This window comes from Hydra viridissima, unplaced genomic scaffold (genome assembly GCF_058129835.1).
Source record: "Hydra viridissima isolate aposymbiotic clone 2 unplaced genomic scaffold, HvirCarnegie_v1 scaffold_8, whole genome shotgun sequence".
Classification (NCBI taxonomy): Eukaryota; Metazoa; Cnidaria; class Hydrozoa; order Anthoathecata; family Hydridae; genus Hydra; species Hydra viridissima.
The window spans coordinates 12064631-12077123 of record NW_028324307.1 but is presented as its reverse complement, the minus strand read 5'-3'; the positions used below and the strand labels follow the sequence as shown (position 1 = coordinate 12077123).

The window sequence follows — 12493 nt, the reverse complement described above, 5'->3', positions numbered from 1 at the left end:
TTTATAGCATTTGTTTAATAAAACAGTTCAGAATAAAATAACTACTTCACGCATTGACAAATTACTAAACAAATTACACCAAGGTAAAGGAAATTAAATGACGGCACGAATAGATTTTCATCATTTTTCCAAAATAAACATTTGTAAATTTGGGAACTCTTTTTGTGTAAACAAAGTTCCGTCAATAATAAAATAGACCTGTAAGGCTAATTTTAAAATGGCTAAAAAAAGTATAGCGAAATATAAAAAAGCTTAAATAAAATTTATAGTCAAGGTCTGGTTTCATTCAACTCCATGGTCCTTCATTCACCAGGCTCAGTTTTGTTTATTTTTTTAGTATTTTTTCCGATATATCGCCATTTTTTGCCTCGACTACTCTATAAGCTCCATAATTTATATTCCACTATGCACTATTTTTGAGTAGGTGTATTTTCTAATGAGCTTTTTTATAATTCATTTGATAATGCAAAACCTTTTAAAAAGTTATTCAAATTTATAATAATGTGGCAAAATGCGGCCAGATATTTCATGTTGTCGTTTTTTATATTTCATTATATTATTTCATTTGTCATAAAAGGCACATAATAACCCATTTGTTTTTGTCAAATAGAAATTAGTTTATATATAGCTGGTAAATCTTGTTATGTTAATACTTAGTTATTCTTGTGGTTTGACATAAATCGGCTTTGCTAAATTCTTTAAAACTGTGACAAATTATTTTTTTCTTTAATGTATTTGCATTCATTTTATGCATAAGTTATTTATCCTTAACTGTATTTATTTCTGTTGTTAAACATAAAAATATAAAGTTCTATAATATTCATAAACAAGAAGTCTACAGCAATGTAGTAGATGGAGTAGTTCCCAGGACATGAAACCAATATGCTTTAGGTAGCTACAAAACTAGTTGATATTTTGTATTATTTACTATATCTCTAGTTATACATGTACTAAAGTAGTTAAGTAAATAATCTCAATTTCTATATTATCATTAGCGTTATTTCTAAAAGTATCAAGAATATCTAGCTTTATAAAATTAAGCCTAAAACATGATTCTATTGCTGTTATTTTGAATAACTAAAAGGAAGTTGATAAGACTGGTTAGACGAGACCAAAAGCTTTCGACGAATGCGACAGACTTTATTATAATTTAATTTCTATTGTTTAAAACAAAAGATTTGTAACAATCATGGGCCTATAAGAGAAGGACGCGCAACCCTTTTTTTTTTTTTTTGCGAGCATGTCTCGCAAAAAAAAAAAAAAAGGTTGCACGTCCATCTCTTATAGGCCCATGATTTCGGTCGTTCACTAATTGAATTTAATCAAATGCCTAGATTAAAAATAGCCATCAGATAATCGTTAGTCTACACTCTTTTCCTTAACATTAAAAATGCTGTTCAACTTACAAAATTATATAAAATAATTAAACTTAAAAATTAATTTTTAAAGAAGTTTTCGAGTATGGCTTTCCTTAATCCGAAACTGTTACTTTAAATATTTTATATTTAGAAATTTCAAAGCATCATTTATTAGTTTTGAAATGGTTATAATTTATAGCCTAAACATGCGTAACTATTGCATATATCTTTAAATATGTAAATTACACAGTGATATATAGTATATGTAATAGAGATAAAACAATCGAGGTCGACGTGTTTCGAAGTTGAAGACGAAACTTGGACCTCGCTAAATGTTGTGTGTGAACTTGTTTCAGAATCGTTAAAAGTTGTATAAAACTTATTTTGACGGTTTTCAAAATCGTATTAATTTAAATAAAGTATGCTTAAAAAGCTGTATAAGCTCAAAAATGGCGTGTTTCAAAATTGTTTAAAATTTCTAACAGCTTTCAAATTCGCTTCCAAAAATATAATTGTTTTCGGAATCATGTAAACGAAACGAATGCGTACGAAATGAATCATATAAACGAAACGAATGCGTACGAAATGTAAACAAAAGAAAGTCGCGCGACGTTCGTTCAGGTTTTAAGCTCAATGACTTTTAGTTCAAGTTCAACGACTTCAACTTCATGTTCTATAAGGTTAATATAAAGTGAACTTGTATGTGGCTGTGCTAGTACTATTATACTCTTTCTTTCTATTCTCCTAGACTTCTATTCTATCCCTTACATCGGGAAAAAATCACAATTAATGAGAAGCTACCGATGTTCAGGTTCAAAGACATGGATTTAAAGTGAACTGAAGTGATGATTAGTTTGGTATAAGCTAGTAATCTCTGCCCTTCTAAGCTCTAAATTATAAATGATAAAAACTTGAAGCAACAGTAACAATACAGAAATACAGAATACACAAAAGATATGCAAAGACCCTTGCATTTATTTAATATTCATTCCAGATTTCAAAAATCTAATTCCTTAAACATGTGAAAAAGATTGTTTGCATATTACTGATTATATAATCTAAAATTTCCGCACCAGTCTTCCATTCTAATTTTTTTTTGTGCTAGTTCCTGGGGAGCCTAAATGATGTATGTCTCGCCTTTCCAGTTCAACAATCCTGGGGATTAGTCTCCGTTTCATTTTTGGTGTAATGGTATTATCATCATCACTCTTGTGGTGACGATAATACCGTTACACCATAATTGAAATAATACTCCTGGCTGGCAGGCAATAATACTCCCGTGCAAGTCCTGCCAAGATGGTCATCTCTCTGCGATGTGTCCTCCACAAGTCAAAGAGATCAACCTTCGAATCTATTACAGTTGTTTCTCTGAATTTCGCCCACTTAACGGTGATTGGAGGGCCCTCAGCTGTAGCATTTGTCAGCCTGAATTGGCTAGACACAGTCTGAAAAGGAAGGAAGTTAAACGTTTAGTAAACTTCGTATAACTTCGCTTACTTTTATTTAAAGTTGTTTAACTTCAAATAACTTTTAAAAAATTATTTGAAGTTAAACAATTTTAAATTAATACAATTCTTATAATTTGACCTATCCCCCACCCCCACGCCACCGTTTGACTTCGTATCCTCAAATTAAAATTTTTATGACTTAGTTCAGAAGTATATAGTCAATTAAAGTAGAATTATATAAAAGAAATTTATTTTACATCATACTTAATAGGTATTACCTCTGCTGCTGTATTCCAGAATTCAGTCTCCACATTATCTCCAAGATGCTCATGGGTGATCTCATCTAAGAAACTATTGTATATTCCTATTTTTTCATTCAGTCTGCTTTTGTTGGATGACTGGCTTTCAACTTGTCAAAGATCTTATCCCTGACACCATGAGCATGCAGTTGTTAGCTTTTCAAGTGTGTAGCAGGCAATCTACAGCATAAGGCATGGTGTCACAGCTTTGGGGATCATTTCTCAAGTTCTGCAATTAACTCAACCATGAAAGGATCTACTCCAGTGATACTGTTCTTCCTTATTTCTTTGACCCTCAGAAAAGCACACCTATCCACAACATGAACAATGACTGTCAGTGTCACCCGACAGTGACTCAGAGATGATTCACCAGACATAGACTCAGAGATGGCATGTGTCAGGGGTGGTAGGATGGTTGCAACCAGCTCAAGTTGTTCATCTATAGAAATGGGTGTGGTCAATTCCTTTATGTCAGCTCTGAGACCACATAGCACACTTTGGAGGTCGAAAACAAACACTAAAAACACTAAAAAAAAACAGAAAATGGTGGTGGAAGCATCATAGTAGTGGACGCATTTTGGTGGTGGAAGCACTATGGTTTGGGAATGTTTCTCATCATCTGGCGTTGATCTTATTCATTAAATAATAGAAATTATGATAGTATTCTTTCGATTTGAAAGAAATATATTTTAAAAAATATTAATTCTTTTCTGCAATGTCAATCCGTTAACCTTTTTGTATATAAATAGTTAGTATTCTGAGTTTTTTTCTCGGTATAAAATTAAATAAACATTTTTTCACTGTGTTTACTACATGTATGATGATAATGCTATACATGTTTATACAAAATTTGCATATATAACAAAAGCATACAAAGCTTATGTACTACATCGTCATGGCAGGGCCGATTGTACATAACCTATGAATGATGGTATGCAACTAAACAATGAAGTTTGGGAAAAATTGAAAAATGAAGAGACACAAAAAAAGTAAAAAAAATTAAAAACAAAAGTAAAAAATTACAATTCTCATTTAATTCGTTTTAATGTTTTACATTTTTATTAAAGTTATTGTATGTGAAATATGTTTTATATATTAAATAAAATTGTAAATATAATTTGTATCTTATAATTCCAACTAATTATTTATGTAAAATAAGGATGAGTATAAACCGCGTGTTAATATGTGATATACAAGAAAAACTCGACTATTTCTAACCAATTATATTTGAAAAAATATTTATAAAAATTGATCCAGTTGGAGGAGTAAAACAACTTTTTTTTACCGAATTTCCCCGACCGGCGCCCAAAACCCCAGCCTCAAATACAGGTCTATCGCTTTTGTCATTCTTTTGACGGTATAAGGCATGACGGTGCGCTTTTTTGATTCGAAAAATTTCTTATTTTGAGTAAAAGAGCTTTTTTATCTTGAAACTCATTTTTTTCATAAATAACTTCAAACGTTAAATAAATTCTTTACATACATTAAATTATTACTTACTAATACAAAAGTCAAATCTCAATTATTTGAATCTTGAAAATTGACGATTCTATGAAAGTACGGTAAGTTTTATGTTAAAAAGTACGGTAAGTATACAGATGTGAAATTGGTTTAAAGGTTGCCTTTAAAGCATTTTGATTTGAAAAATTCATAAAAAATGATTTCTTTTTTAAAACTCCGATACTACAGAGGATGCAGTTTGATTACCAATCACATTTAGTTCTTAATACTGAGATGAAAACAAAAATTCTAAAGTTTTAACCTTTGATCAATTTGTTTAAATATTTTAATTTCAACATAAAATTTTCAAAATATTAAACAATGCGAAACAGCTTTGATCAGTTAGCATGAATGTAATCAATGAAATGATATCCTAGAGCTTTTCCTCTAAAAAAAAAATTATTTTCGTGTCAATTGATGTTCTATCTTGAAGTGTGGTAGCTGCTGTTCGGCTTCGTGAACGTTTGATAAAATTAACACAAAGCTTTCATCACAATGAGATTTTTTTGTATGCAACCTCTAAACTTCCTTTGAAATACTTGAGTTGTTTTGAGTGTAAAAAATTAACGAAAAGTTGGAAACGGCAGAGATTTTATAGAAAACCTTGCTTTTAAAACTTTAACCTCTAATCTTGTTTTTGAAAAAAATAGTTTTCAGCATTGCAACCAATCAGAGAGGACTGTAATAGAAGCGAAAAAGAAGAGTACTCTCGATTACTGAAACAGAACGCAATCAACAACTTGAATTGAACTAATATCAGGTTCGCCAAATTTTTTTAAGATGGTTTCTATAAAGCGATGACTTTTTTATGATGGTTGTTATTAAAGGATGACTATTCCTAAACACTAACAAATTCATTCGCATCATTTCATATCGATTTTGAGGAACCCATGCATCATTCCAAATGATTATCGTTTTATATTTAGAAAAACACATGAAAATTGAATTTAATGCGATGCAGGTCTTTTTGGTTTCTTCCACTTATTGATTCGTCAAAAAAATGAGACGTACATTTTCTCTTGGTTCTGACATTTTACAGTTAAGATGCTGAATTTTCGCTTATATTAAGAAGAATCCAGACTGGTTTTTGGGCGCGAAATTACATATTTCAAATCAATGAAGATCAAAATCTCTTCATTGATTTGAAATATGTATATATTAATAATTTCGATATTATTTCATCTCGAATTATTTCGATATTATTTTATCTCGAATAATTTCAAGATAATTGAAAATAGATTTCACAATCATTATCATATTCAAGTTTTGTAGATTTTTTTCTCCGTTAGGGTTGGGCGGGGCGAGTTGAGTATAAAGGCAACTAAAATATCTCAAAATCTACATAACAAATGACAAAATATCTAATGGATGAAAGATATGCATATATAATGGTAATACAATGCGCATCAAATGGTTGTAGGACGGCGGTCAAACTTTTTGATTTCGGACCAGTTGTAAAAACAGGCACAAACTCTCTCTTTTACACACATACACACAGATATATATATATATATATATATATATATATATATATATATATATATATATATATATATATATATATATATATATATATATATATATATATATATATATATATAAATCTGTGTGTATGTGTGTAAAAGAGAGAGTTTGTGCCTGTTTTTACAACTGGTCCGAAATCAAAAAGTTTGACCGCCGTCCTACAACCATTTGATGCGCATTGTATTACCATTATATATGCATATCTTTCATCCATTAGATATTTTGTCATTTGTTATGTAGATTTTGAGATATTTTAGTTGCCTTTATACTCAACTCGCCCCGCCCAACCCTAACGGAGAAAAAAATCTACAAAACTTGAATATGATAATGATTGTGAAATCTATTTTCAATTATCTTGAAATTATTCGAGATAAAATAATATCGAAATAATTCGAGATGAAATAATATCGAAATTATTAATATATACATATTTCAAATCAATGAAGAGATTTTGATCTTCATTGATTTGAAATATGTAATTTCGCGCCCAAAAACCAGTCTGGATTCTTCTTAATATAAGCGAAAATTCAGCATCTTAACTGTAAAATGTCAGAACCAAGAGAAAATGTACGTCTCATTTTTTTGACGAATCAATAAGTGGAAGAAACCAAAAAGACCTGCATCGCATTAAATTCAATTTTCATGTGTTTTTCTAAATATAAAACGATAATCATTTGGAATTTTTACATGTATATATATATATATATATATATATATATATATATATATATATATATATATATATATATATATATATATATATAATGAAATACCCGGCACTGCTTACAAATTTGGATGGAATTGTGGAATCAATAACAGCACAGGATTTGGTTTAGATGGTCTAACGTTTTATAAAAAATGTTCGACATTTTATAAAAGGTTGTTAGACCATCTAAGCCAAACCCTGTGCTGTTAATCCTAGATAATCATGAAACATATGTTAATTGACTTCATTGACTTAGCATCGGAGTATAGTGTCGTTGTTTTGACAATCCCACCCCATACATCGCACAAACTACAACCGTATACTGAAAAAAATAATAATTCTTATCAGTAAAATTTTATTCATTTCAATTGTTTCTCAGCCACAAACTATAAAAATAAATCATTATTTATGTAAATTAAAAGGTAAAATATTTTACCTCTTTCTTGGGTTCGCTTCATCTATTTATAAATGTTAAATTTAAGAGTATTCGATATTTCAGCAACTTCAGTTACTCTTAAGCATAGGCCACAAGGTCTTTAATGATATCATTGAATAGATGAAGCTCCATAGAAAACACTATTTTATTTACTATATGCATTTTGTTGTCTTTCAGCTATTTTTTTATTGTTTTATCTCTCGATTGCCAGCCGCTGCTGGAATTTTTTTTTTTAGGCCGTCGCCAATTAAGTGGTGAAAGCCACTGGCGGTTGCCGTTTGAAGATATTTTGTATCCAAGAAGATTTAAAGGTTGCTTCTAGTGGTTGGCCACCAAACGGTAGGCACAAATTTTTGCTCCCTGTTGCCAAAAGAAATCGAAGTAAATTCATCGTTTGCTTTTACATTATTAAACAATTTAGAGATTAGTGCAAAATACATTTCTACTAAAAGTATTTCTTTTTATGTGGAGAGTAAAAATCTCATTATGGCAGTAAATATTTATTACTGATGAATAAAAAATTTTTGTCGTGATAGTAAAAAACTCATATAACTAATTTAAGGATATAGTAGTTTATGGACCTTTCAAACGTCATTATAATCGTGAAATCAATAGCTGGTTGGTATCAAGTCCAGGTCTCAATCTATAACATAGCAGAAATTTCTGGAAAGGCTTGGACAAAAGTATCAATACCAGTTAACATCATTAGTGGTTTTTCAGCATCTGGCTTAAGTCCATTTCAACCAGATCGATGGAAGGATGAAGATTTTATTTTATTCTAGGTTATAAACAGACCCAATCCTGAGGCACTCACTATCAATCCAGTATCTGTAGAAACAAACAAATCCAATTCTAAGGCTCTCAACATTTATCCAGTTTCAGTAGAAATCAAAGGAAATTGTGTAGTTAATAAAAATGTAAGTATTTCCGTTGAAGTAGAAAGCATACGCCCTTAACCTACTGGAAAAGCTCGCTTAGAAACATGCAAAAGTGCACGCAAAAAGCTATCTTCCAACTGATACTCCAGTCAAAGAAGCTCTCCAAACAAAACAATTTCAACAGAAGTTAAAAGAACAGAACTTTTCTGAAAAACAAAAAATTTTAAAAGTAAACAACTCAGGACGCCGAGAAAAAAATATAGTGAGAAAGTTATGTAAATCCGACGCACTGTTCAAGAGATCTATTAAATTTAGTGAAAATTGCTCTAGATGTCGTTCTCAGCTTTTGATAAATTTGATACATGTCAAAAAGCGAGGCTTATTTCGCAAATAAACTTTTCGTCTGTAATGAAAAGACAAATTGAAACTTATTGAAGATTTTTTTGTAAGCATTTTCGGGAACCTGAAAAAGATAACTTGATCACCGAGTGTATAAACCTAAAATTTAGATCTCGCTCCGATCAAATTTTTAACTGGTTTCAATAGAACTTTATAAATAATAGTGTAACTCGATGAAAAAAAGTTTATATGCTCCATCATCTTTTGCTTTGCTTCATATTCTAAAACGCGGGAGAGGTTTTTGCCCTATTTGTATTGAATATTAGTGATTATTCTGGTGAATAATAGTGAATATTCGGGTGATTTCTTGTTTTAAAAAATGATCGATTCTTTGTATTGATGTGTGTCTTTAAAAGAATTGCTATGGAAATTTGAAACATGCTAGATGTTAAATGATGTTTGAATGTAAAATGATGTTTAAAAGATAAAGTTCGGATTTTCTTTGTTGAGATTTTCGACGACGTTTTACAGGAGATCACGTGTTTACAGGTGGTCACGTTTTTATCATAAAAGCTTAGCTTTCCACTGACATTTCTCTGAAGTTCTTAAAATACTTTTGCCGCTACACTGTAAAAAATGTCACGGCAAATTGTCTAATAAAACTGCCATGTCACGAAGCCCGATTTAACGCGCGACATCAAGGATTAAACTGTCACAACTTTTAGATAATAAATTTGGCGTGACATTTATAATTAAAGTAGTCACGCGACTTTTGTTAATAAAGTATGGCGTGACACTTAAATTTTTTATTTGTCACAGGACATCTAAAACACTATCGGGCCGCATGTCACCAAGCCCGATTTAACGCGCCACATTAAGAGAAATTAAATGTGGCGCGTTAAATCGGACTTGGTGACATGCGACACGATAGTGTTTTAGATGCGCCATGACAAATAAAAAATTCAAATGTCACGCCATACTTAATTTTAAAAATCGCGTGACTAATTTAATTTACTAATGTCTCAACTTAATAAATAAATTGAATAAATGGCACACTTTACTTAAATAAAATAAATAAAAAGACCAAAAAAGTAATAAAAATTATATTTTATTTTTTTAAAAAGAAACCATCATCAAATATAAACATAAATATTTAATTTTGAAATTTCCTAATGTTTTTATTTGAAGAGTTAAACAGTTTAAAAATATAAAGATACCACAACACTTTTCACAACACTTTGCATTTTTTTAGCTAAAGTTTATTAGTACAAGCAAATGGTATTTGCAAGACATAATGCTGCAACAGTCTCAAAACTCCTCCAAATGATCTTGGGTACGAGAGGTCCATGATGTAATAATACGCGATAAGTTGAAGCACATGTAGTGAATCATTATGCCGATGACTTATTGCTATTACTTTCCCTTTGTTAACAAATGTTACATTTTCTCCTAAAATAAGTTGCGGCCCAGGAGAAGAAACATCTGCAGCCTAAAAATTTTTTAAAAAGTGAAATTAAGTTTACCTTAATAACATACATTACAAAAATCAAAATATCAAAATATAAAAAACCAACAACTTTTTGTTAAACTTACACTAACAATAACAATTGGACACAACACCCCTCTTCTGGTAGTGTTCTTATGAAATTGTATTAGGGCAGATGGAAAATTTATGCCGGGATACAACTTTTGAACAACTTGCAATAGCCTATCTAATGCTGCTTCTTTGGTAACTATGTTCATTCTTTCATATTTGTCCATGATCTAAAAAAGTTGCAACCACATAAAGAACATTTTGTTAAAAGTGCACAAGACACAAATTTATTAAAGAAATGAAAAAAACTTCACACTCGTAAAATTTTCTGAAAAAAATTTTAATGTTAAATTTTCTGTTTTATAAAAAATCGCCCCTTGAACAAAAGTTTAAAGAAAAAAGTAAACTATTTGAATGAAAATAATAAATCAAGTTTTAAAGGTTCATACTAGTTTTATTCATGAAACACATATTATAATAAATTATATCAATGAAAAAAATATTTGTGTTTTGGTCACATATTCACAATTGAAAGTTCAGACTAACTCTGATCTCCCCCATTGGGGATGGGAGGGAGTGCATATATATATATATATATATATATATATATATATATATATATATATATATATATATATATATATATATATATATATATATGCGTTTAACAAAAAGCGATTCATATATCCATATTATCGTCAATGTGTCAATAATATAAGTATTATTTGCTTACAATTTCTGAATAGAACAGGTGCTCTTTGTGTTCTGAATATGGCAAAGAACAGTGCATATTCCTAACTAAACAACATATGTGTTCAATATCAGGAACTTTTTGTACCAAAGCAAACTAACATGCAAAAAAATTGGATTAACTCTAAATTAAACCTTATTAAATTCTTACTGTATAATTTAGGTAAATTTTTATTAAAAAAATATTGATAAAAAAACATTTCTTTTGAAAAAGGTATTATGGGTATTACCTTTCTATCTTCATTAAGTGAGCTATCATTTATTCCTGAAATGTTAAGCATTCTGTAAGCATTTTTTACCTCTATCAAACTTTTTAAACAACGCTCGCGTTGCTTCTGAATTACATTCGACACACATTTTACAACTCCACCCTGAAAAATAAAATTTATCATTTGAATATTATCTAGCTTTGTGTAACAAATGGATATGTTACATACACCTGAACATTAAAAAAAAATTATCATTTTACCTTTATTTGGAATAATAACCTATGCTGTGCTTAATTAAACATCAAATAGAATTAATGCTATGAACTATTTATTGGTTTTTACAATTTATTTTTGCATGAATTGTTTCGCCGATGTGTTAATGAAAATTTAAAAATATGATAATAGTATATAAGTGGTATAACTCAAACTTACTGCACCCTCTTCTCCAAAAGTACAGTTTGGATATTACTGTTTCAAAAGTACAGTAACAATGATAATATTTTTTTCTTATTGAAGGCATTCACTTGGGAAGACACCCTTCAAGGTGATGTGCCAATTCATTACAGATATCTTTTAAAGTGTGTTTACGGCAAGGCACCAAACCGTTTAAATAACTGCTGCATTCCATTGAAAAGATAGGTAACTAATAATAAAAATATATAAATATATAGACAGAATAAACATTTCTAATGCTTAGATGACATTTTAGCAAATATATATTCTATATACATTTAAACGCTTATATATAAATGAACAGTTTATAAGTGATCTTATAAAGTTAATAAGAATTATTAACTGTTGAAATAATATCACCAACTTGGTATGCAACTGAACCAATCACAATTCTTTTTTTAAAATGTTGAGTCTGCCGTAAAAAGGATAAGGAATCAGTTGACCATTATCATCAAGGAAGTTTAAAATTGTGTTCCACCGAAGATGTTGACAAACTGATTTGGCAATGTTTTTAAACTTTTACCAACGTACACTTTTTATTTTATTGTGCTTTGCTTCAAAAGTCATGCAAAATTGATTTTTTAGTGGACCAAATTGATGCATTTGTTCAACAAAATGAAGTAAAAAATGATGTTTTGGTATCAGATTATTTGGCCATAGTAAAGCACATGATTTGTTATGCTTTTCAATAAGAGCTTGTAAATCCAAAACAGTTCTATTTGTAGTTATTGGTGACAAAATAAGTTGAAGAATTTCCAAAAGATCAAGAAAATTAACGTTATGAGGATCATTGCAATCGCTGTATTGTCCAAGAAAAGTGGAATGATACGAGCAAGAATCAAAATTTGAGCAGATGTTTGAGACCCTGAAATATCAAAGGTAGTTGGATAAATATTAGGCTTATCTCTGGCTTCAGAGTATGAATAAGGAAACTATTTAAGTGCAGCTAATGAGTATATATGTTTTTCACAAATATGTAATCGCAGCAGAAGACATAGTTCATGGGGCACTAGTCCTTTTAGTAAAATGTGCATGGGATCATGTGGTGTGTTTTCAATA

At 29.9% G+C, this 12493-nt stretch overlaps 2 pseudogenes across 1 annotated transcript; one reads left to right on the top strand and one right to left on the bottom strand.

Annotated features, from left to right (window-relative positions):
• The first annotated feature begins 7017 nt into the window (after positions 1–7017).
• LOC149885135 (uncharacterized) lies at positions 7018–8543 on the top strand (annotated as a pseudogene).
• LOC149885134 (uncharacterized) lies at positions 7569–11843 on the bottom strand (annotated as a pseudogene). The gene is made up of 5 exons (XR_016454816.1): positions 11799–11843; positions 11414–11624; positions 10756–10869; positions 10082–10252; positions 7569–9977 (listed from the first exon to the last, which is right to left on the bottom strand). The product of XR_016454816.1 is annotated as an uncharacterized LOC149885134 (transcript).
• Between the last annotated feature and the right edge of the window lie 650 nt (positions 11844–12493).